The following is a 24583-nucleotide window of genomic DNA, read 5'->3' on the forward strand; positions in this document are numbered from 1 at the left end:
ATGAAAGTACAGAACAAAATTCCAGGAAAAGTATTAAACTAAATGGAGACAAGCAACCTGCCAGATGCAGCATTCAAAACACTGGTTCCAAGGATGCTCAATGAACTTTGGGGAAGAGTAGATGAACTCAGTGAGAACTTACACAAAGAGATGGAAACCACTAAAAAGAACCAATCAGGAATAAAGAATACAATAACTAATATAAAGAACACATTACAAGGAATCACATCAGATTAAACAAAGCACAGGACTGAATCAGTGATTGGGAAGACAAGGTAGCAAAAATACCCAATTGGAACAGCAAAAAGACAAAAGAACTTTAAAAATGAAAATAGTTTAAGGGACTTCTGGGTCAATATCAAGCATGCCAATATTCACTTTATATGAGTACCAGAAGGAAAAGAAAGAGAGCAAGGGATTGAAAACCAATTTGAAGAAACAATGACTGAAAACTTCCCTAATCTGGCTAAGGAAATAGACATACAAGTTCAGAAAGTACAGAGAATTACAAACAAGAGGAACCCAAAGAGGCCCACACCAAGACACATCATAATTAAACTGCCAAAGGTTAAAGATGAGGAGAGAATCTTAAAACACCTTGCTGACCAGCTATTTTGAGCCAGAACTCACCAGTGTGGCTAGCTACTTTTCTGCTCTTTTAAACCTCTACATTGCATCCTCTCTCTCTCCCATTTTTTTTCAAAGGAGGATGATCATCAGATGCATTTAAAAGAAAAAAAAAAACTATTGTATATATGCAACTTTATTTTTTATAAATCATTTAATGGTAACCACAGTAAAAAATCCCCAAACCAGGACACATAGCTTTAAAAAAGAGAACACAGAGTAAAGAAGTATGAACCACGACCAAACAAAAATAACAGGCAGAAATACAAAGAAAAAGAACCAATGGAGGCACAGAACTACCAGAAAACAAAAGATAAAATGGCTATAGGAGATCCTCATATAGCAATAATTACCCTAAATGTAAATGCACTGAACTCACCAATAAAGAGGCACAGAGTAGCAGACTGGATCAAAAAAAATAAACCCTAACCATATTCTGCCTTCAAAAAACACATCTAAGCTGCAAAGACGAAAGTAGATTCAAAGTAAAAGGGTGGAAAATGATTCTCCAGGCAAATAACATCCACCGAAAAGCAGGTGTAGCCATACTCATATCTGACAAAATAGATTTCAAGACAACAAAGGTAACAAGAGACAAAGATGGGCACTTTATAATGATAAAGGGGGCACTACATAAAGAAAATATAACACTTCTGGTGTTTCCTGGTTGGATGCATATATATTAAGATATATATGCATCCAACCAGGAAACACCAAAATATATAAAGCAACTACTCACAGAACTAAAGGGAGAAACAGATCAAAACACAATGATAGATGGGGACCTTAATACTCTACTGATGGCTCTAGACAGATCAACAAAATGGAAAATCAATAAAGAAATATCGGCCTTAAATGAAATGCTAGACCAAATGGACATCACTGACATTTACAGAACTTTTCATCCCAGAACATCAGATTATACATTCTCCAGTGCACATGGAACATTCTCAAGAACAGACCATATGTTGGGTCACAGAACTAGCATCAACAAATTCAAGATTGAAATTATACCAAGCATATTCTCTGACCACAATGCCTTGAAATTAGAAATCAACTGCAAAAAGGAAGTAAGGAAAATTATAAATACATGGAGATTAAACAACATACTACTAAAAAACAACTGGGTCGCCCTAGCTGTTTTAGCTCAGTGGTTAGAGCTGCAGACTGAAGGGTTCAGGGTTCGATTCCAGCCAATGGTATTTACCTCAGTTGCAGGCTTGATCCCCAGCACTAGAGTCGGGGTGAGTGCAGGAGGCAACCAATGGATGCATCTGTCTCATATTGATGTTTCTCGCTTTCTCTCTCTTCCTTCCACTCTCTCTGAAAAGCAATGGGAAAAAAATGTCCTTCGGTGAGGGTTTAAAAAAACAAAAACAAAAAATGACTGGGTCAAAGAAGAAATAAAAGATGAGATAAAAAGATATATACAGCCTGGCCTGGCATGGCTCAGAGGCTGAGCATCGACCTATGATCCAAGAGACTGAGGTTTGATTTCCAGTGAGGGCACATGCCTGGGGTTGTGGGCTCAGTCCCCAGTGGGGGGTGTGCAGGAGGCAGCTGATCAATGACTCTCTCATCATTGATGTTTCTATGTCTCTCTCCCTCTCCCTTCTTCTCTCTGAAATCAATAAAGATATATTTTTTTTAAAAAACAAAAGATACATAGAGGCAAATGAGAATGATGATACAACCTATCAAAACTTCTGGGGTGCAGAAAAAGCAGTAATAAGAGGGAAGTTTATATCATCACAGGCCTATCTCAAGAAACAAGAGAAGTCCCAAGTAAACAACCTAACATCACACCTTGAAGAACTAGAAAAAGAACAAAAGCAACCCAAAGTCAGCAGAAGAAAGGAAATCATAAAAATTAGAGCAGAATTGAATGAAAGAGGAAAAAAAGACTATACCAAAAAATTAATAAAACAAAGAGCTGGTTCTTTGAAAAGATTAATAAAATTGACAAACCCCTGGCTAGACTCACTAAGGAAAGAAGGGAAAAGACCCATATAAACAAAATCAGAAATGAGAGAGAAGTCACCATGGACATCACAGATATACAAAGGATCATACTAGATTATAAAAGACTATATGCCACCAAATTCTTAACTTAGAAGAAATGAATAAGTTTCTAGAAATATTTAACCTTCCTGGATTAAATCATGAAGAACTGGAAAATCTAAATGGACTGATCAGCAGTGAGGAAAGTGAAACAACCATTAAAAACCTACCAAAAATCAAAAGTCCAGGACCAGATGGCTTCACCAGTGCATTCTACCAAATTTTCAAAGAGTTAAAACTTATCTTCCCCCAACTCTTCCAGAAAATTGAAGAAGAGGCAATGCTTCCTTACACGTTTTATGAGGCCAATATAACCCCTAATACCAAAACCTGGCAAGGATAACACACACAAAAAGAAAACTACAGGCCAGTATCTCTGATGAATATGGATGGAAAAATCCTAAACAAAATACTAGCAAATCAAATATATCAGTGCATCAAAAAAGTAATACATCACGATCAAGTGGGGTTCATTCCAGGGGCAGAAGGACGGTTCAACATATGTAAATCAAACAATGTAACACACCACATCAATAAAAGAAAGGATAAAAATCATAATATTATCAACAGATGCAGAAAAAGCATTTTATAAGATACAACATTCATTTATGATTAAAACACTCAATAAAATAGGAATAGAAAGAAAGTATCTTAACATAATAAAGGCCATATACAATAAACCCTCAGCCAATATCACACTCAATGGTGAAAAATGTAAACCTTTTTCTCTAAGATCAGGAATAAGACAAGGATGTCCACTCTCATCTCTCTTATTCAACACAGTTCTGGAAGTCCTAGCCAAACCAACAAGGCAAGGGAAAGAAATAAAAGGCATCTAAATAGGGAAGAAGTAACATGGTCACTTTTTGCAGATGACATGATTTTGTATTTAGAAAACCCTAAAGTCTCCACCAAAAAACTATTAGAAATAAACAAATAAAATAAAGTTGGAGGATGCAAAATCAATGTACAAAAATCCATTGCCTTCCTGTATACTAACAACAAAGCTTCAGAAAACGAAATGAAAAAAACAATTCCTTTTCTAATTGCAACCAAAAGAATATAATACTTAGGAATAAACTTAAAGAACGTGAAAGACCTATATACTGAAAATTACTAAGCATTATTAAGAGAGATTGAAAAAGACATAACAAAATGGAAAACATCCCATGTTCATGGATTGGAAGAATGAACATGTTTAAAATGGTCATAATCGGTGCCCAGTTGGTGCCGGCAATGGCCCTGGCCCCAGCCCTTGGGTTGTAAATTGGTGGCTAAAGCTCCCAACGTGGCCCTGGTCCTGATGTCCGTGGCGGTGATGGCCAACCCCCCTCCCTCGATGCCTCAGGCTGCAGGAGCCAGAGCGCCCAGCACCTGCCGAGACTTCTACTGGCTGTGCTCCTTCCTTGCCGGAGGTATTGCAGGATGCTGTGCTAAAACAACAGTTGCTCCTTTGGATTAAGTAAAGGTTTTATTACAAGCTCACAATCACTATTACAAACATTTAGGAGTATTTTCTACATTGCATGCTGTTCCCCAAAAGGAGGGATACCTTGGATTGTATAAGGGGAAGGGTGCAATGATGATTCAAATCTTTCCCTATGGTGCAATCCAGTTTATGGCGTTTGAGCATTATAAAATGTTAATTACTACAAAGCTGGGAATTTCTGGTCATGTGCACAGATTAATGGCTGGATCCATGGCAGGTATGACAGCAGTTATCTGTACTTACCCTCTTGACATGGTTAGAGTATGCCTAGCATTCCAGGTGAAAGGGGATCACGCTTACACAGGAATTACTGATGCATTCAAAACAATTTATGCGAAGGAAGGCTGTTTCTTTGGATTTTATAGAGGCCTGATGCCTACTATATTAGGAATGGCTCCAGTTGCAGGTGTTTCATTTTTTACTTTTGGTACCTTAAGGAGTGTTGGGCTTTCCCATGCTCTTACCCATCTTGGCAGACCTTCATCAGACAACCCTAATGTCTTAATTTTGAAAACTCACATAAACTTACTTTGTGGTGGTGTTGCTGGAGCAATATCACAGACAATATCCTACCCGTTTGATGTGACTCAGAGGCGGATGCAGTTAGGAACTGTTCTTCCAGAGTTTGAGAAGTGCCTTACCATGGGGAGACTATGAAGTATGTCTATGGACACCATGGAATTCAGAGAGGATTATATCGTGATTTATCCCTGAACTACATTCGCTGCATTCCCTCTCAAGCAGTGGCTTTTACAACATATGAACTCATGAAGCAGTTTTTTCACCTCAACTGAAGAAAAAATAGTGATTTCCTTTCCTTAAACTCTCGGAGAAATAAAATGTTACTCTAATTTTGGGGAGAACATTACTTGAAGGGGGATATTTACCCTGTCACAGGAACCACTGGTATTTTAGTACTTGATTTTTTTTATTCATCACAAATCGAAAGTGCTTACTATACCTTGTGATGCCAAAAGTTACACCGTAGAACGTTGAAAAAGAATTTCTAAACTGACGATGGCTAATCAGTTAGATTATTTGAAACCATTTAAAAATGTTATTTGAAAGTAGAACTTAAAATGGGATTCAAGAGGGACTGACATTAGCTTTATCATGTTGTTGCAAGCTTTTAATTGTAATCATGGTTTTTAAGGACTAAAACATTGGCTATTATTATAACACACAGGCTTTGCAGCAGAATGATGAGAACTGAACTTTTAAGTTATATAAACTGTAACTTAGAAGCTGGTATTGAAATATTATTCTTATTATTTCTCTTCTTAAAATTCTGCTCCACTGGGTAGAATGACACACACATTTTCTCTTCATTTAAAAAAAATACATAAACATTGTATTTAAAAAGTAGTCACATAGAGACTCAACAATAAATGAAGAATTTCCAGTTATTGCTGAATTTTATTACCTGGTATTATGACTGATTTAAATATTTTTAAAAGTCAATGTATTTCCCAAAGGCAGTAGTAGTCAATACTGACGATCTGCTCTCGAAACAGATTAGCATTATAGATTTGTTTTGTTAGATGATTTGGTGTATACTAGAAAATTTATTTCAGTGGGCTATGAAATATCCATTAATATAGATGTGAATGTCAAAGACTGTTTTTAAAGTATTGTCATGATACATCAACTAGTTCTTCCATGTAAAATAATTTTAATGCAATATAAACTTAAGTAGAAATGTAAAAATGATTTGAATTTCTATTCTTTATATTAAAATGGGTTAAAATGTAAGAATTCCATTTATTGTGTTTAGAGTACTTTTTATGTTTTATTTTAAGCATGACAGAATTGGGAGGGGAACAGTTACAGATTTGTCCTCAGAAATAGCAATTTTTAGAACTGATGTGATTTTTAAGATATTAGAAAGCTAAGCTGAAAGTGTTATTTCTGCTTCAATTTTTATTTTTGCATAAAACATTTCTTGTCACACCTTGGTAAAAATTAGGTGAACTGGTTTCATTTTCAAAGTCTTTATTTTAAAATAAATATGTATCTTTGTATGATTTATGAGTGTACATGCAGGTGGAAATACATGTGTTCCTAAAATTATTTTGTATATTTTCATTTCTGGATTACACTGTAGCTAAATATTGTTATCAAATCTCATGATAATTTAAACATATAAAATAAGTATCTCAGTTATGTTATCAATAAAAAGGACTGCAAATTTTTTAAAATAATAATAATAAAATGGCCATATTACCCAAAGCAATATACAGGTTTAATGCAATCCCCATCAAAACTCCAATGTCATTTTTTAAAGAAACAGATTGAGAAATCATGAGATTTGTATGGAAACACAAAAGACCCTGAATAGCCAATGCAATCCTGAGAAAAAAGAATAAAGCTGGAGTTATCACACTACTTGACTTCAAATTATACTACAGAGCTACAATAATCAAAGCAGCATGGTATTGGCACAGGAATAGACACACATCAGTGGAACAGGATAGAGAGCCCAGATATAAAACCACATGTATATGGGCAGGTAATTTTTGACAAAGGAGCCAGAAACACATAATGGAGTAAAGATAGTCTCTTCAATAAGTGGTGCTGGGAAAACTGGAAAGCCACACGCAAAGGAATGAAACTAGATTACAGTTTGTCCCCACGTACAAAAATGAACTCAAAATGGATCTAAGACCTAACTGTGAGACCTGAAACAATAAGTTACATAGAAGAAAACATAGTTACCAAACTTATGGACCCTGGTCATAGAGTACATTTTATGAAGTAAAGGGAAAAATGAATGAATGGGACTATATCAAACTAAAAAGCTTCTGCACAGCAAAAGAAACTGACAACAAAAAAACAGGCAGCCAACCAGATGGGAGATGATATTTGCAAACAGAAGCTCCAACAAAGGTTTAGTTTCCAAAATATATAAAGAACTCATAAAACTCAACACAAAACAAACAACCCAATCAAAAAGTGGGCAGAGGATCCAACAGCCACCTCTCCCAAGAAGACATATGAACAGTCAATAGATATATGAAAAGATGTTTGACCTCACTAGCAATTAGGGAAATGCAAATCAAAACTACAGTGAGATACCACCTCACACCTGTTAGTGGCTATGATCAACAAGACAAGCAAAAACAAGTGTTGGAGAGGTTGTGGAGCAAAGGGAACCTTCATTCACTGCTGATGGGAATATAGACTGGTACAACCACTATGGAAAGCAGTCTGGCAATTCCGCGAAAAATTAAGACTAGAGCTACCATATGACCCAGCAATTCCTCTCCTTGGTATATACCAGAAAAACTCAAAAACATGTATTCACAAAGATATGTGCATCCCTATGTTCACTGCTGCATTATTCACGGCGGCCAAGGCATGGAAACAACCAAAGTGTCCTGCGATAGAGGACTGGATAAAGAAGATGTGATATGTACACAGTGGAGTGCCACTCAGCCATAAGAAAGGATGAAATATTGCCATTTGTAACAACATGGATGGACCTTGAGAATATTACGCTAAGTGAAATAAGTCAGTCAAAAAAAGCTAAGAACCATATGATTTCACTCATATGTGGGATATAAAACTGAAACTTGTGGACACAAACAGCAGTGTGGCGGTTGCTAGAGGAAACGGGGTAGGGGTGAAGGGAGTCTAATATATGGTAACTGGAGAAGATACGACTTTGGGTGGTGGCCCACAGAGCAATATACAGATCTTGTAACATAGAAACCCACAACCTATATGTTCATATTAACCACTGTAACCCCAATAACTTTAATAAAGTATTATAAAAAATAAAACTCTACATTGCTTTCAGACCATAAAATTACTTAAATTAATGTAAGTGCAGACACAAGTTATCTTGTGAACAGTCGGCAACGTTCAGGCACGGAAACACAAGCATACTCATTACTTTTAAACACCTTGCTGACCTGTCACTAGAGAAGAACAGTTATGTACAAGGGAGTTCCCATATGACTGCCAGCTGATTTCTCAACAAAAACTCTACAGACCAGTAGAGACTGTCATGAAATATTCAAAGTGATGAAAAGCAAAAACCTGGCCTGGCCAGCGTGGCTCAGCAGTTGAGCATTGACCTAGGATCCAGGAGATCACAGTTCAATTCCCAGTTGGGGCACATGCCTGGGTTGTGGGCTCCATTCCCAGTGGGGAGCATGAAGGAGGCAGCTGATCAATGACAACTCTCATCATTGATGTTTCTCTCCCTCTCTCTCTCTCCCTTCCTCTCTCTGAAATCAATAAAAATATATTTTAAAAAAAAGAGAAGAAAAGACTTGCAACCAATTTTACTCTACATAACAGCTATCATTTACAATAAAAGGAGAGATAAAGAGTTCCCAGATAAGAAAAAGCTTATGGAGTTCATCCCAACTAAACCAGTATTACAAAAAGTGTTAAAGGGACTTCTTTAAGTAGAAAAGATCAAAGATAAAAAATATGAATAAGAAAGTATAGGGGGAAAAAATGTTCACCAACAAAGGCAAACACTTAGTAAAAGCAGTGGATTAACAAACTACAAATCTAGTACAAAGGTTAAAAGGCAAAAGTAGGAAGATCATGTTTACACTTACAAGAAGAAAACAAAAAGCCACACAAGCACGAGGAAGCTAAATAACCTAGTCATTGTTTAATAGCATGTTAACAATGAGATCAAGGAAGAAATCAGGATACCTTAAGACAAATGAAAACAAAAATACAATGACCCCAAATCTATAGGACACAGTCAAAGCAATTCTAAGAGGAAAATTTAGAGCAAAATAGGCCTACCTGAAATAACAAGGACTCTCAAATAAACAGTTTAACCAAGGAGGTAAATGACCTATACGCAGAAAACTATAAGACGCTGAAAAAAGAAATTGAAGATACAAATAAATGGAAGCATATGCCATGCTCATGGATAGGAAGAATTAATATTGTTAAAGTGGTCATAGTACCCAAAGCAATCTACAGATTCAATGCAACCCCTATCAAAATATCAATGGCATTCTTCACAAAACTGGAATGAATAATCCAAAAATTTATACAAAACCACAAAAGACACTGACTAGTCAAAGTAATCTTAAGAAGAATAAAGATGGAGGCATCCTGCTACCTGATAATCAAACTTACTACAAGGCTATAGTAATCAAAACAGCAAGGTACTGGCATAAAAACAGACACATAGATCAATGGAACAGAATAGAGAGCCCAAAGAAAAACCCATGCTTCTACAGTCAATCTATGACAAAGGAGGCAAGAATATACAGTGGGGTAAAGATAGTCTCTTCAATAAATGGTGTTGGAAAACTGGACAGACAGATGCAAAACTGGATCATTTTCTTATACCATATATAGGAATAGACTCGAAATGCATTAAAGACTTAAATGGAATACCTGAAACTATAAAAATCCTAGAAGAAAACATAGGCAGTAAACTCTTTGACATTACTTGTAGCAATATTTTTTTGGTTATGTCTCCTCAAGCAAGGGAAACAAAAGAAAAAATAAATAAATCAAACTACGTCAAACTAAAAAGTTTCTGAACAGCAAAGGAAATCGTCAACCAAATGAAAAGACAACCTATTGAATGGAACAAGATATTCACCAATGATACACCTGATAAGGGGTTAAAATCCAAAATATGTAAGAAACTCATTCAACTTAACACTGAAAAAGCAAACATTATGATTAAAAAATGGGCAGAGGACCTGAACAGACACTTCTCTAAAGAAGACATACAGATGGCCAACAGACATATGAAAAGATGTTCAACATTACTAATCATCAGGGAAATGCAAATTAAAACCACAATGAGATGTCACCTTACACCTGTCAGAATGACTATCATCAATAAATCAACAAACAAGTATTGGCGAGGATGTGGAGAAAAGGGAGCTCTGGTGCACTGTTGGTGGGATTGTATTGGTGCAGTCACTATGGAAAACAGTATGAAGGTTCCTCAAAAAATTAAAAATATAACTACCATATAACCCAGCAACTCCACTACTGGGTATTTAACCAAAGAATTCAAACACTAATTCCACAAGATATATGCGTCCCTATGTTCACTGCAGCATTATTTACAATAGCCAAGATATGGAAGCAACCTAAGTGTTCATTGACAGATGAATTGATAAAGAAGTGGTGGAACATATATACAATGAAATAGAACTCAGTCATATAAAAGAATAAAATCTTGCCATTTGTGACATGGATGGACCTAGAGGGTATTATGATAAATGAAGTAAGTGAGACAAAGAAAGACAAATACCATATGACCTCACTTACATGTGGAATCTGAAAAACAAACAAACAAAAAAATCAGAAACAAACTCATTGAGCTCTAGCTGGTTTGGCTCAGTGGTTAGAGCATCGGCCCGTGGACTGAAGGGTCCTAGGATCGATTCTGTCCAAGGGCACGTACCTTGGTTGCAGGTCCCAGCCCCAGCCCCAGCCCCAGTCAGCGTGCACGCGGGAGACAACCAATCAATGTCTCTCTCTCATCAGTGTTTCTCTCTCTCCCCACCTCCTTCTACTCTCTCTGAAAGGCAATGGAAAAAATATCCTCGGGTGAGGATTCAAAAGAGAAACAAACAAACACACTCATTGATAAACTGATGGTTGCCAGATTGGAGGGGCACTGGGGGCTGGGTAAAAGTTGAAGGGATTAAGAAGTACAAATTTCCAGTTATAAAAACCAGTCACAGTGATATAAAATACAACAGAGGGAATACAGTCAGTAGTATTGTAATAACTATGTATAGTACCAGGTGGGCACTAGGCTTATCTGGGTGATCACTCCATAAGTTATATAAATGTGTTATCACTATGCTGTGCACTTGAAATGAATACAATATTGTTTGTCAACTGTAACTGAAAAAATGGGGTTCCAGTTCAAGATGTTGACATAGATCTTGAACTGACCTCCTCCCACAGACATACCAAAGCTACAACTACATATGGAGAAGTTTCCTCTGGGGAAAAAGAGGCAACACTAGCTTAGTGACTCCTACATATGGGCAAATGAGAAAAAACCTCACACTGGAATGGGCAGACACAATCTCACCTTAAATTTTATCCCCTGTGCAGCAACCCACAATTGGGAGGGAACTCACAACCTTGAGCTTCTCCCTGAGAAATGAAAAATTTGAATCCCATACATGGTACCCCAACTTTTAAGACCTGTGATGAGCTCCCCAAACATCTGGCTTTGAAAACGAACAGGGCTTGTGCCCATGAGACCCACCAAACTGAGAAGCAGTTAAAAGGGCTCGCGTGAACTAACCCACCGCAGGGCCCAGTGCAGGGGCAGCTGGCTGTGCCTGTCACTTAGATGACCTATAATTCTCCTTTATTTTCCTGTTACTGGGCTGTTTCATCCACTCTTTCCCCCAAAGAGTATAAAGATGAGTTTCCTTCTGCCTTGGCCGAGCTGGTATATCCAGAATAAATCCCAACGCTTGATGATATATTAGGACCCGATGCAATAGTTTAAAAGTCTTCCTCTGACTTTAATCCTATCGCTACTTTATTTCACAAGAAAACAACGGGTGGAATAAAATTCCAAGTGTTTCTAACAAACATAGTTAATTAGATTCTTAAGTCTTTTCTGCAACATAAAAACTGAAGTAGGTTTGAAGCCGAAGCACCAGTTAACAGGGCTTGTCATGGAAAGAACACTTACAGAGCAAAACTCAATACCCCGTTTCTAGATTTGCGTAATGGTTTGTTGGCAAGCTCGGCGCTTCCCCCCTGCTTCTTTGCCTGTGTTAAATGCTTTCAAAGGGTGTAGGCAAGTACTCTTGTCAGCAGGGACTTGGCAACTAATGTCTGCTTCTTAGACCCCCTGTGCTCAGCCTCAAGACAGTGAGACTGCCAGCCACCCAGGCGATGTTTTATGAATCTGTTGCTATGAAAAGGAGGGCAGTAAATTAGGGAGAGCTGGAGTCTGTCTGTCTCTTTTACAACACCCCACTTTGGGTATGTGAAATGTGTGTTGCCAGCGGGAGTTTCTGAGACAAGATGATGAAGTGGGGGTCTGACTATATGATTTTATTATTTTTTCAGCTGACTTGGCCCTGGTGGATATATAGGAGGTGGGGGGGGGGGATGATTAAATTGCCTAGTAGTAAAAGCACACTTTCTCCTGCTTCTTAGTATGAAACTAAGGAATGGTAGACAAATATTTCCATGAAGTAATAATTGCCCCTTGAATAAGCTTCCATTAGTTTTATCATTCTATGCCAAATGCAAGTGAAAACGTGCATGGAATCAGGGTGGAAAGTATACATGTGTTCAGTGTAAGATCAGAGACAACTAGATTTTCTGAGTTTCCACTGCTGCTCCAGGAAGATCAAATCCACTCAATCATATCCATATGTGTATTACATACCAGATGGACAGAAATAAAACTCCCTTCAGTGAGTGCTGAGTTCCAGGGACCCCTAGGCACACCACATACATTACCTAACTTAGCCTTCACTTTGCCTCGAAGGTACGATTATCCCCATTTTACAGTGAAAAACTGAGGCTCAAAAAGGTTAATTACTTGTCTAAGGCACACAGCTAATAAGAGGTGGCAAGAAGACTCAAACTCTGTCCTCTCAGGTGCTGAAATGCATGCTCTTTTTGTTCTGACTGCTGAGATATCGATAAAATGAAGCTGTCCTTCAAAACTGTTTAAAATTCTTCCTTTTCTTCCTTCCTGTGTGTGTGTGCTGCTGCATGCCAGGCAACCCTGGGACATACGAAAATAAGCCTGGTTATGCTTAGTGAAACAAGTCAGAGAAAGACAAATTACATATGATCTCACTTACATGTGGAATCTTAAAAAAGAAACAAACCTTAAAAACTAAGCTCATAGATACAGAGAACAGATTGGTGGTTGCCAGAGGGAGGAGATGGGGGTGAGTGAAATGAGCAAAGGTGGTCAAAAGTACAAACTTCTAGTTATCAAATAAATAGGTGAGGGAGATGTAATGGACAGCATGGTGACTGTAGTTCCTAAGACTGTATTGTATATGTGAAAATAACTAAAAGAGTAGATCTTTAAGTTCTCATCACAAGAAAAAAAGAAACTATCGTGATGTTAACTAGACTTCATGTGGGGATTATTTTGCAATATATGCAACCATCGAATTATGTTGTACACTGGAAACTAATGTTTTATGTCAATAATATGCTCAATAAAATATTTAAAACATGTTCAGTTATAACTGTTCTAGTTTTAGCAAATTTTTGTGCATAGTATTTTTGTGTATAGTGTTTTATAGTATTAATAAAGAGAATAATTTTTAAATTAAAAAAAGAATAAGCTTGGAGTTTTGCTCTGGTGGAGGTCAAAGTGGAGACAAATGCATAAGCAAGTGAGAGCAAGACTCCTACGAATAGCACTGCTGTCGAAACAGATGGTGTGGGATCGTGGGTGGGAGCCATTAGGATGCTGAGGATACTTCCTAGAGGAGATGACACTTGCAGATCGTGAAGCATGGACAGGGGTCTGCAACCTTCCACATAGAGGGCAAAGCATGTGAGAGCACAAGGAGATGAGTGTGTGGAAAATAGAAGAAGAGACTGAAAAATTTCATGCTATTGTAGTTTTCCATAAGATCACCAGATCATAAAAAGTGTTTTTGTAAAAAAACAAAAAAGCTAGCAGCAGTGTAAAAGATGAATTAGCGGGGGAAGGAGAAACCAGCTTGGATGATATAAAGACATTCTCAATGGGAAATGATGAAGGGCCGAGTTAAGGCAGCAGTTACCGAGACTGATGAATGGAATACGTCCCATAGCTAAGTGATGCCACATGAGAATGACCGTGGTCTCTGCCCTGAAGACTAGGTGGGTACCATCAGGAAAGATGGTCGTCTAGGACAAGGAGCTGTTTTGATGGGAAGAAAGGCTATGGACAGTGGATGTGAGCATAGGATTCTCAGGTGGAGATCTTTGGTCCTCTACTGGCTTGAAGGAATTTCAGCTCACAAGAGGGATATGTTCTTTTTTGGCTAGAGACTGCGATATGTCTGAGCTCCACCTCATTATTCCAGGATCTCTCAGAGCCAAGAGGAAGTGTGCCATTTTTGGAGCATATCTGAATTATCTGAGGCAGCCTGGAAAAACTCAGTTCCCACGCTAGGGAGGTTCCTAGAGATACCAGGCAGACAAGTGTCCTCATTTATGGGAAACATGAAACCTCCTAGGCATTTAAGACCCTTATTTTACAAACTCAAGGATTTTCCATATGAATTGCAAAGGCACTCCAAAGCACCATCTTCCCTTCCAGCTTCTCCATTCTCTTCCCTCCTTTGTAAATCTGGGGTAGGATAAATGGGAAGGAGCGCAATTCTGTAGCTTTAAAATGAAACAAGACATGGCTAGAGACATCCCCTGTCACTAGAGGGCACCAGTTGCACATAAAATATCTAGTTACCAACATTCATAAACACTCTTCAAATACAGCAAAATGTCACATGGAAATGGCTTGTAATAAGGTAGCTTCCCTACTACCTTGTTCACAGTAACTCCATTTTTGCACTGGAATAAAAGGAACATGCTAACTTTCACTTTATAGTGTTTTCAGAATTTTCTTTAAATTCAGAAAACTAAAAGTTGGAGCTAAAAAGAACATGGATTTTTCACAGAAATCACATGACTACATTGCCTTTGCTACCACTTATCTGGCTCCTACCAGATGCTGGCTGATGTGTAACATCTTCTATGAATTTTGCACATGGTTTCATCTCAGATCCCGCAACAAATGAATATGGTTGGTATGGGCAGAATGCCTGCCCTGGTGACAAAACTGCCAGATAAAATTCACCACTCCACTCTGTACAGTATAGGTGTCTATAAAACCTAGATGTTAACATCTTCTACTTAAAGTTTAGAGAGAAAACCTGGTCAGACATTTATTTTTTATGACCCTGCATGGAAAAACACAGAAACAAAGTGTCATGAAGAAGCTGCCAATTGGTCCAGTTTCCACCAGCTTTGCCTCAGGGGGCTGAGCCCCCTGTGCCAAGACCTGGCTGGAATTTATACAAACAAAACTGGGCGCATTGTTTTCCCTAACCCTGTCCTGTGCTTTGAGGGGGAGGGGGGAGAAAAAGAAAGAGAGAAAGAACTATTTGATTCTGTTGAGTGCTGACAGGTACTCAACAGAATAGAATTACAGGGACTGCCTACTCCAGTATCAGGTCAGCTATAATTAGCACCTCTGAGAGGGTGCAAACCTCAGGCTGTGGGAGTGCAATATGGGCTCTGCCAGTGCATTAGTTTCTGTGCATTTCTGAGTAATGTCAGGAAGGATCTTCAATCACAGTGTGCTGTGCGCTCTAAGCTCTAAAAATGGAAATTCAACCACCGGCTCCTCACCAGGCTGTGAGAGACTAGATGGATAAGCTTAGCAAACCCAGGAGAAAGCAATTAGCTCAAATAGACGGTAAAAGAAGGTTTAAGAAGTGTGAGGTTTTCTTGCCCTTGGAATCTGTGAATTTTCTCAGGACTGAAGGGGGGGCTAGGGATTTGGGAGGGGGGTTGAAGGGGCCTCCTAGTGTGAGGGCAGGGCCAACAGAGGACAAGTTTACATCACACATTGAGAAGCCATTGAGTGCCTGGCCGTGGGCTAGGTTTTATATCAGCAAGATGGTCTTAGGAAGAACATTTATTCCTGGTTAACAGAGGAAGAAATGGTCTACACTGATGTTAAAAACATGCCCAAAGTGAGACTGCTCGTTATAAGAGGTAGCAGGATAATAAATGACAGCCACCACTGACCATGCACGTGCCCGGTACCAAGCACTAGCTTCCTCTCTGACCCTACAGCACTGCAAGGCAGATATTATCATACCCATTTTGCAGACTAGAAACCGAGGCTGGGAGAGGTTAAATCACTCACCGGATCACACCACCTCCCCGGACCCTCGCAGGCCTGTCGCCACTCTTCAGGCATTCTCCGACACACCACGGCCCCCGAGGTGCTGCTTCTTTCTAGAATTAGGAGGGAAAAAAGAAAAGAAAAGAAAAAAAGCCTGATAACTAATTTATACGCATACCTCGGAAAAACGGTAACAATCAGGTCGCCAAGACGAGCATCTCCCAGGGGTCTGGCAGAGCGACGGCCCTGTGCGTCTAGCCGCAGAAAAGGTCCCGTCGCCAAACAGGGTTAGGGATTTTACGGGCTGTACCCTCCCCTTAGAGATTCCTCACCTTGCTGCAGACATCCTGGAAGACAGAAGGCGCGCTCTCGAAGGACAGCCTTGGCGCAAACCGCCTCGGTTATGTGCCTCGGCCTGGGCCTCCGCCTCGGCCTCCTCACCCCTGAAACGAGCTGCTACGCGCAGAAGCCGGGAGAGCAGGTGCTATATGAGCAGTTACATTGTTGCCGCCACGACGTCCACCTGCGAGCGAGGCTCCCCGGGCGCGCGCATGCGCACGGGCGGCCGCGGGCCAGGTGCGGGCCGGCCTTCCCCAGCCGGCTCGGCCCCCGCGGGAGGGTGGCGGGGGAAAGAGGTGTTTTCAATCCGTTATGGCTGCGCTCCCCTGAACCTTTCTGTGCCTCAGTTTCCTCATCATAAGATGAGGATAAGACAGTCCCTTTTATTTTTTTTGTGAGCTGTTCTTATCATGAGAAGGTCAAGGGAGAGCACCTGGTGAACACGAGGGTATGAACCCACCCGGGGGAAAATGGATTTCCCCTAAAGCGCCCTAGACGCTGTTTTGGTAAAAAGCAAAACTTTCTTCGCTTTAATTTGGGCAAAGTGCATTTGAAGGTTCACCTTCGCCTTCGTCCTTGGGAGAAAGCATGGTGACGCAACAGAGGAAGGGACAGACGGGTGTGCAGACCTGGGGCGAGCGAGCGAGGCCTCCGGGGAAGGCGCCGCCCCCCCCCCCCCCCCCCCCCCCCAGCCGGGGAAGAGCGCGGTGCGGCGCGTGCGCAGGGAGGCCGGGCTGCCCGGGGAGCCTCAGAGGGGCCAATGCAAGCGGCGCTGCTCAGGTCTCAAGAGTCCGCATAACCCTTTAAATAAGTTCAACCTGTTTTCATTCAAGTAACTGTCTCATTCCATCCATGTTTAATCTGAAAGAACAACAACTATTCCTCTGGGAAAACACTGAGCAATGACCTGGGCCTTTCCTCCCCTCCTGGGGCCAGTTTCCCTTCCCCCGCGCCTGCCCCGCGCGTGGGGTGCAGGGTGAGTCCTGGGGCCAGGGGAGCTGGGCTGGGCAGTGGGCGAGAGCAGGAAGGTGTCAGAGGAAGGTCAGGGGATGGCATTCGGAAGGACGCAGAGGCTTCTTCTCGAGGCTGCTTAATTAAGCTGCTCCTTATTGCCAGGGGCTAATTAAGTCCGGGAGGGAGAGAAACACAGAGAACAACCACCCAATAAAACTTGGCATACAAATTACAGAGAGTAAAAAAAGGACACGCGTTTGCGTGCATGTGTGTGTGTGTGTGTGTGTGTGTGTGTGTGTGTGTGTGTTTGTATGTGTGTGCATGTTAATGTCAGAAACAAAGTGTACGCTCTTCGAGTCAGAGGTGGGGCAGCATTTTAGATGTGATTGTACATGTTAAGCCATTCAGAGGACTTCTTAAAACATGGCACTTGATATATTGCCTTTGTTACTTAAAAAATAAATCTCTATTAAAAACGAGTTCACTGGAAGCACGACAGGGTTTTTCAGATTAAGCCAAGGGAAGGGATCCTTGTACTCGCTAAATAACTCATGGGAAACACTTGTCATCGAAGTAGAAACTCAATAAATATTAGCATCTTTCTATTTCCTTTTCTTTCATAAAAGAAGGGGTTAAAAACCCACAAAGACGCATAAGAGAGAGAAGAAATAGGGAAAGAGAGGAAAGAAAAGAAAGAAGGAAGGAAGCTAAAGAAAAAATAATCAACACAACCCCCCCCCCCAGACTATGCCAGCTAAGACATGGAAGAAGTTTGTGCATTTAAATATTAATGGTAGTTGTAGACATTTCAGGGAGTTTTCCACAGTGCATACTGTGAGTAAATCCTGCAGTGTAGATGACTTTTTAAAAAATTAGTCCTTACAGCCAATTTACTATAAAACATCAAATGCATATCTTAAAGAGAGATGACCACCAATCAGATTGGACATGTCCTCCTATGCTTGTTTCTTATCTCTGAGTGTTTGTTTTAAAAGTAAAAAAAAAAAAAATTAGCAGTAGTTGTGAACTGTACCTTTAAAAAAGTAACCTTTGAGCCCTTGCTAGGTGGCTTAGCCAGTTGGAGTGCCGGCCCATACATCAAAAGGTTGTAGATTTGATACCAAGTCACGGCACACACCTAGGTTTCAGGTTCATTCCCCAGCTGGGGCACGTATGGGAGGCAACCAATTAATGTTTCTCTTTCACATGGATGTTTCTCTCTCTCTCCCTCCTTTCCTCTCTCTCTAAAAAAAAATCAATGAAAACACATCCTCAGGTGAGGATTTAAAAAGAAAGTAACCTTTGAAATCAGGCTGAGATCATCTTGTTGACCTTGGTTGGACCACACAATTCTCCTTAAGTCCAAAGGCGTGAATAGATCTCTCTGTGTGCTAAGCACTCATCCCAGCCAAGCCACCTGGGTTTTGTTTTGGCATGTCTGCGAGTGTGCCACAGACAAGTAGGTTTTGATTTACAGACACACGTAAGTAGATATCTTTCCTTTCCAGGTAAATGGCACGATGGCTACTGTGCTTTAATTTACATGCATGGGGCTCTTTCAGAATTCTGTGTAGTAGTTGGAGCCTGGTCAAAATGGGTCCTTTGGCAGGAGGCATTGCTCCCAAACGCTTGTTGATAGTCAAGTCAATCTGGAAAAACATCAGGACAAGGAGGTGGTAGGGAACACTGGGACGAAAGAAGAATTTTGGGGGGTAGGACTCTAAACATCTCACTGTAAAGGTTTCACAAATTTCACATGCATCCAAATATTTTTTCTCTGGATCTGGTTTTCTTTGAGTTACTTCCTGTTTTTCAGGCATGGGTGGTCGTTTTGCCTGGAAACATCTACTGCTGTATTTTTTCTGACATGGGGTTTTCTGTCCAGTAAGATTTCTATCATAAATGAGTTTGATTTGGTCTGGTCAGTTGGTGTCCATTTTCTAGTTGTGCACATGTTTCCTTTTCATCACATAAGCAAAATCTATAGCTTATCTGTCCCCAAAGCTCAATAACATTTACAGGGGCCCCAGAACAATGACTTTTGGGTTAAGTAAACTTTAGTAAGTTTAACAAAGAAATAAATAGGTAGTGCCCTTTTAAACATCAGGATTCTCCTCTGTCAACTTGATGATGGTGCTAAAAAGGTCAAGGCTGCGTTAGCTTCCAGGCCGGCTGGCTTTGCACAGAGAAAAATTGTTGCATGGCCTCAGGTTGAGCCCCTCCGCCTAGAGAAATGTCTGTGTTGCACAGAAGGGCCATTGAGGAAAAGCGTCCTTTGCAGCCTCTCCAGCCCTATTCTTCACATTTGTCCTTTGTTCTCGCACAACCCAGAGAGACAAAGAATGCCTCTGTCCTTTGTTTGGTTGGCCTCTCCTTTGTGGAGCTTTCTGCTCCCTTTCTGATCCTACCTCCATTTAGGCTGTTCCTGTGACCGGAAGGTGATAAAAGAAACACAATTCAAATAGTAAAAACAAGTGTCCAGGAAGGATCCTGCCATGGGGCTAAAACAAATGAAAAAGCCAGGCCTTTAGTTTCTCCATCTGGATCTGGAACAGCTGAGGCTCCAAGCAGCTGTCAGCAGGCGCAGCGGGCTTGGCCATGCTGCAGGCGTGTCAGAGGCTGGACACAGGGCTGCGAGGGGACATTGTGAGGGGAGCTACTCTGTCCACAATTTAGACAACTCTTGCTTCCCTTTGTCCCATGTCAATTTTTTCTCCCTTGCCCCCTTTTTACATTGTCTCTCACAATCTCCCCTTTCCTTTCTTTGTCATTTTTTACCCTCTGCTCAAAGCTCTAGACTCTTCTCACCTTCCATCCACCTAGCAAATCCCCTCAAGTCCCCAGCTCAATAGTGTGCCCCATCTGAATATCATGGCAATGATAATAGTAATCATGGCTACTGGTTATTGGGAGCATCTCCCATGCTTCTAATCTCACTACAGTGTTCCGGCAACCTTTGGGGTGGTGTGCTAATGGGGATAGGCCAGTTGTTGCAATACGCAGTCCCGGAATTGCAGGAAGACTGTTTCTTGCTCTCATGGAGAGCCTGGGGCATGTGCTCCTGCCTGGGCAGCTCTTCTGGGATGCTCACCTTGAAGCAGTGAGTGCAGGGTTGCAAGCCCCTTTCATAATTGCTTCAACCATCCGGAGTTTTTGTATAGAAGGGAGAAAGTGCGTGGAGGATTGCAGGGATGTTTTGAGGCCAGGCTTCTGGGTTGCATCCCACAATTTACCCCCCATTCTGTTGGCCACCATCTGGCATGTGGTCCCGCCTAGCTGCAGGGAAGCCAGGAAGTGCAGGATGAAGACAAACTGCATAGTGGATGCAGCGTGGTCTCCTCTGCAAGTGGGTGCTGTCATCTCATCCCCTCCACGTGGGGAACTGAGGCTCATAAACTCAGTCATCAGCTAGTGCATGGGAGAACCCAGATCCCAACCCTGTAAATCTGACTGTCATCTTTTCAAGATGACAGTTAACGAGTCTGGATTATTGCAACCATCACCCCCATGGAGATATTTTCAACCCAGCCATAAAACTGATCCTTTAAAAACTATAAGTCAGAGCATATCTCTTTCTGCCCGAATCTCTTCAATGACACAGATCTTGGTTTCTTAACACCATGCTTCAATTAAGTGAACCAGGGCTCCTCAGAGAAATGGCTGATTCTAGGGCTGGGACAGGGGAAATACAAGATGAGCCTGGAGCATCTTAGAGTACCAGGAAATGAGGATACGCTAACACAAAATAGAATAAAATAAAAAAAATAAATAAAAAGTGGAGTATGTCAAATGGACACAGGAGCCACCTTGGAAAAACTACCAACGTCCAAAGCCAGAATAACTAGAGAAACCAAATAACCATAGTATTGAATTATAATCCCAAGAACAAAATAATTATCCATGGGTCTGTACTCATATAAATAAATGAATAAGTAAACAGGGGAGAAGGGACAAATCTTCCTTTCAGAAGGATTCAGATAGTAAACCTAGTAGGAACGAAGGAAATAGGAAATCACCATTCAAACACCACCTGCTGCCAAGATGCACCCACCGCTAATATCACGTGGGGAAAACTTTAGGGAGAAGCAAGATATTTTCATAGCTTCAAAGTGTCTCCTCCAAAACACTCATTAAATACTGTGGTGCTTTTAACATAGACCCACAAATTCCTTGATGTTCCTCACTCCAGGAGGTGGACTGGACTTATGGTTCATTTTGTTTGAAGGGAGTATGGAAAGGAGAAAATAGTAACTTCACCGTGGAGAAACCTGGCATCTGGCCAAAGTTGGCATCGAGGGTCGTAAACCGTGGTGATATCATGGACCCTCTGACCTGATGCGATGAGAAGGGCACTTGGCCTCCGTGGACTTCTTCCTCGATACCCATAGCCCCCATCTAAGCCATGAGACGGCACCAGACAAACCCCAACTAAGGGGCCTTTTTCAAACACCGGACCAGTGCTCTTTAAAGGTGTCAAGGTCATGGAAAGCCAGACAAGAACAAGAAACTGTCACAGATTGGAGGAGTGTAAGGAGACGACGACTAGGTCCGGCATGGTACCCTGCATTGGACCCCGAGACAGAAAGGGACATTAGTGGGAAAACTGGTGAAATATGAATGAAGTCCATAGCTTACTAAATAGTCTGCACCACTGTAATCACTTAGCTCTGATAAATGTGCCTGTGGTTATGTAACATGTGAACATTGTGGGAAGCTGGGTGAGAAGTACATGGGAACTTTCAGGATTGTCACTGCAATTCTTCTATAAATCTAAAATTATTTTTAAATATTCCTAGAAATACTGAAGAAATGAACCCTTCCTTTTTAATTTGAGCTGATCCAAAGTCCTTTTCCATGGCCTAGGAAGTTCCTTATTTTTCCTTGCGATGGGCAGAATAATGGCCCCCACAGATGTCCACAGCATAGTCCCTGAAATTTATGACTATGTTCGATTACGTGGCAAAGGGAAGTTAAGATTACAGATGGAATTAAGGTTGCTAATCATCAAGGCTGCTGTCTCAAGGTTGCTGGCCTTGAGATGGGGAGATTATCCTGGATTATCTGAATGGACCAATACAATCTACAAGGGTCTTCAAAAGTGGAAGAGGGAGGCAGAAAATAAGTAGGAGTGATTTGATGTGAGAATGACTCGATCTCCCATTGCTAGGTTTGGAGATGGAAAGGAGCCATGAGCCAAGAACTGGGGGCAGCTTCTAGGAACTCGAAAAGATAAGGAAACTCTTCCCTGGGGACTCCAGAAGAAATGCAGCCCTGCTGACATCTCGATTTTAGTACAGTGATGCCCACGTCAGACTTCTGCTTTACAGGACTGTAGGATAACATATCTGTGTTGTTTTAGGCTACTACATGGATGGTAGTTTGTTACAGCAGCATAGAAAACTGGCTCATAACATGAACAACGCCAGTGACCCAATGTGACTGCCCGTATGGGACCTGGGACCTGCGGAGTGCTGAAGATTGGCCAGCGTGGGAACTAATGTGCAAGGTGAAGACTGTTTTATCATAAATTCTCCAGTGGTAACAGTGAGTGAGATTCAATGAGCACAGGGTGTGTCTGAGGGTGCTGTCGGTATGTGTGAGGAAGGACCCTGTCTATTGTGTTGAGTTCCTGCCATACGCTAGGAGATCTCACAAAGTCCCTGTCTTTGGGGTAAATGCTGAGAGTAAGGCCTTTACCATTTCTTGTGTTCAAGATTCAGAACCTCGAGGAGGACTTGGACAACATTCCCTGACACTGCCTGAGTGTCTGCACCATGCTGGCTGCTCTAGACAAGAGAGAAGACTGTGGCTACATCATTGAGCTTCATATTGAGGGCTGACCCTGAGGCATTAAAGAAATTTTACACGAAGAAGCTGACTTAGGAAGGCAGTGCAAATGCTCCCCTTTTTTTACTTAAGAGTCCCTCTCAACCAGAGTCGGACTTTTGAGGGATTATAAACTGATGAATGAAGTTGTTGTTTTTATTATGTAAAGTAACAGAAGAGCCAGAGGCAATATAACCAAAATACTAGAGAGCTTTATAAATAAAATAGGAATAATAGACACTTGAAAGATAATGTCCCCAAGCACTTTAGAAATGATGAAAGTGTCCTAGAAATTTTTAGATAAATGGCTCTGAATTCACTTTGGAATGGGCTTTGGTTGTTAGATTTCCTTTTCTGAGTAAGTCAGCAAAAGTTTAAACTAAATATAAAACAGGAATTGAACACCAAGAGCATCCACCAGAAAGTGTTCACTGATGAGTTTAATACAGCTATAATCATACTGTATCAGCAGAAGATTTAGGTTTGCACATGACTAGAAAACCAGACTCAACTTGGCTTAAACAATAATGGGAATTTAGTGGCTTATAAAACAATAAAATCCCAAGGTAGGACAGGCTTCCGCAAAGTTCATTCAAAAGTTTACAATATCACCAGGACTGGGTTCTTGTCCCCTGCAGTTCTCTCAACTCTGTTCTCTAGAGTTTGTTGGCTTTTTTCTTAGACTGGCTTCTCTCATCTCTCCTGGCTCCCAGAGGGGCTGGTTTGCTTACTCACAGTAGGTGGGCAGAGCCAGCCCCCCTGGAGCTCCGGTTCAAATCACTGGGCTGGGAAATTCAGGGCTGATCATAGCAGAGCAGAGGTCACAAAACAAGGCCTATGGGTGAAATTCAGCCAGCCTCCTGATTTTGTAAATCAAGTTGTACTGGAACAGAGCCATGCCTGTGCGTTTACATGTTGCTGTAGCTGCTTTCACACTACAGTTGAGTAGTTACCACAGAGACCTTACATCATGCAAAGCTGAAAATATTTACTATCAGGCCCTTGACAGAAAATGTTTGCTGACCCCTGACGCAGAGTAATAGGGACTAACTCTTAGAGGTGACACTAAGCCCAGAAGCTGTTCTCTTCTCACCAAGAGCAGTTGATTCGTTCTCACTATTTCTCTTCTTTCTTTTCCCACCAAAGCACGGACAGAAGATTTTCCTCAGGCAAGTATAGCAAGCAGTTTTCAAAAGTCCTGAGACAGACTTCCTGATGTTTGAGGATTTACATGGACCTTCGCCATAGCTAATAGTAACAGCAGCAGCTATCAGCAAAGTGGAATCTTTGAGGACTGCACTGTAAATTAATACTGATAGCACTCACTGGAGGCCAGATTCTGTATGAGCACTTTACAGAGGTTAACCTTTCACAAAATCCTATGAAGTGTGTTCTATAATTGTTCTTATTTTATAGACGAGGCACTGAGA

The 24583-nt window shown here is 41.0% G+C and overlaps 1 pseudogene; it reads left to right on the forward strand.

Moving 5' to 3' along the window:
* The first annotated feature begins 4267 nt into the window (after positions 1 to 4267).
* LOC107540897 (mitochondrial coenzyme A transporter SLC25A16 pseudogene) lies at positions 4268 to 4971 on the forward strand (annotated as a pseudogene).
* The last annotated feature ends 19612 nt before the right edge of the window (positions 4972 to 24583 follow it).

The sequence above is a fragment of the Miniopterus natalensis genome, chromosome 3 (assembly GCF_054644295.1).
Source record: "Miniopterus natalensis isolate mMinNat1 chromosome 3, mMinNat1.hap1, whole genome shotgun sequence".
Taxonomy (NCBI): Eukaryota; Metazoa; Chordata; class Mammalia; order Chiroptera; family Miniopteridae; genus Miniopterus; species Miniopterus natalensis.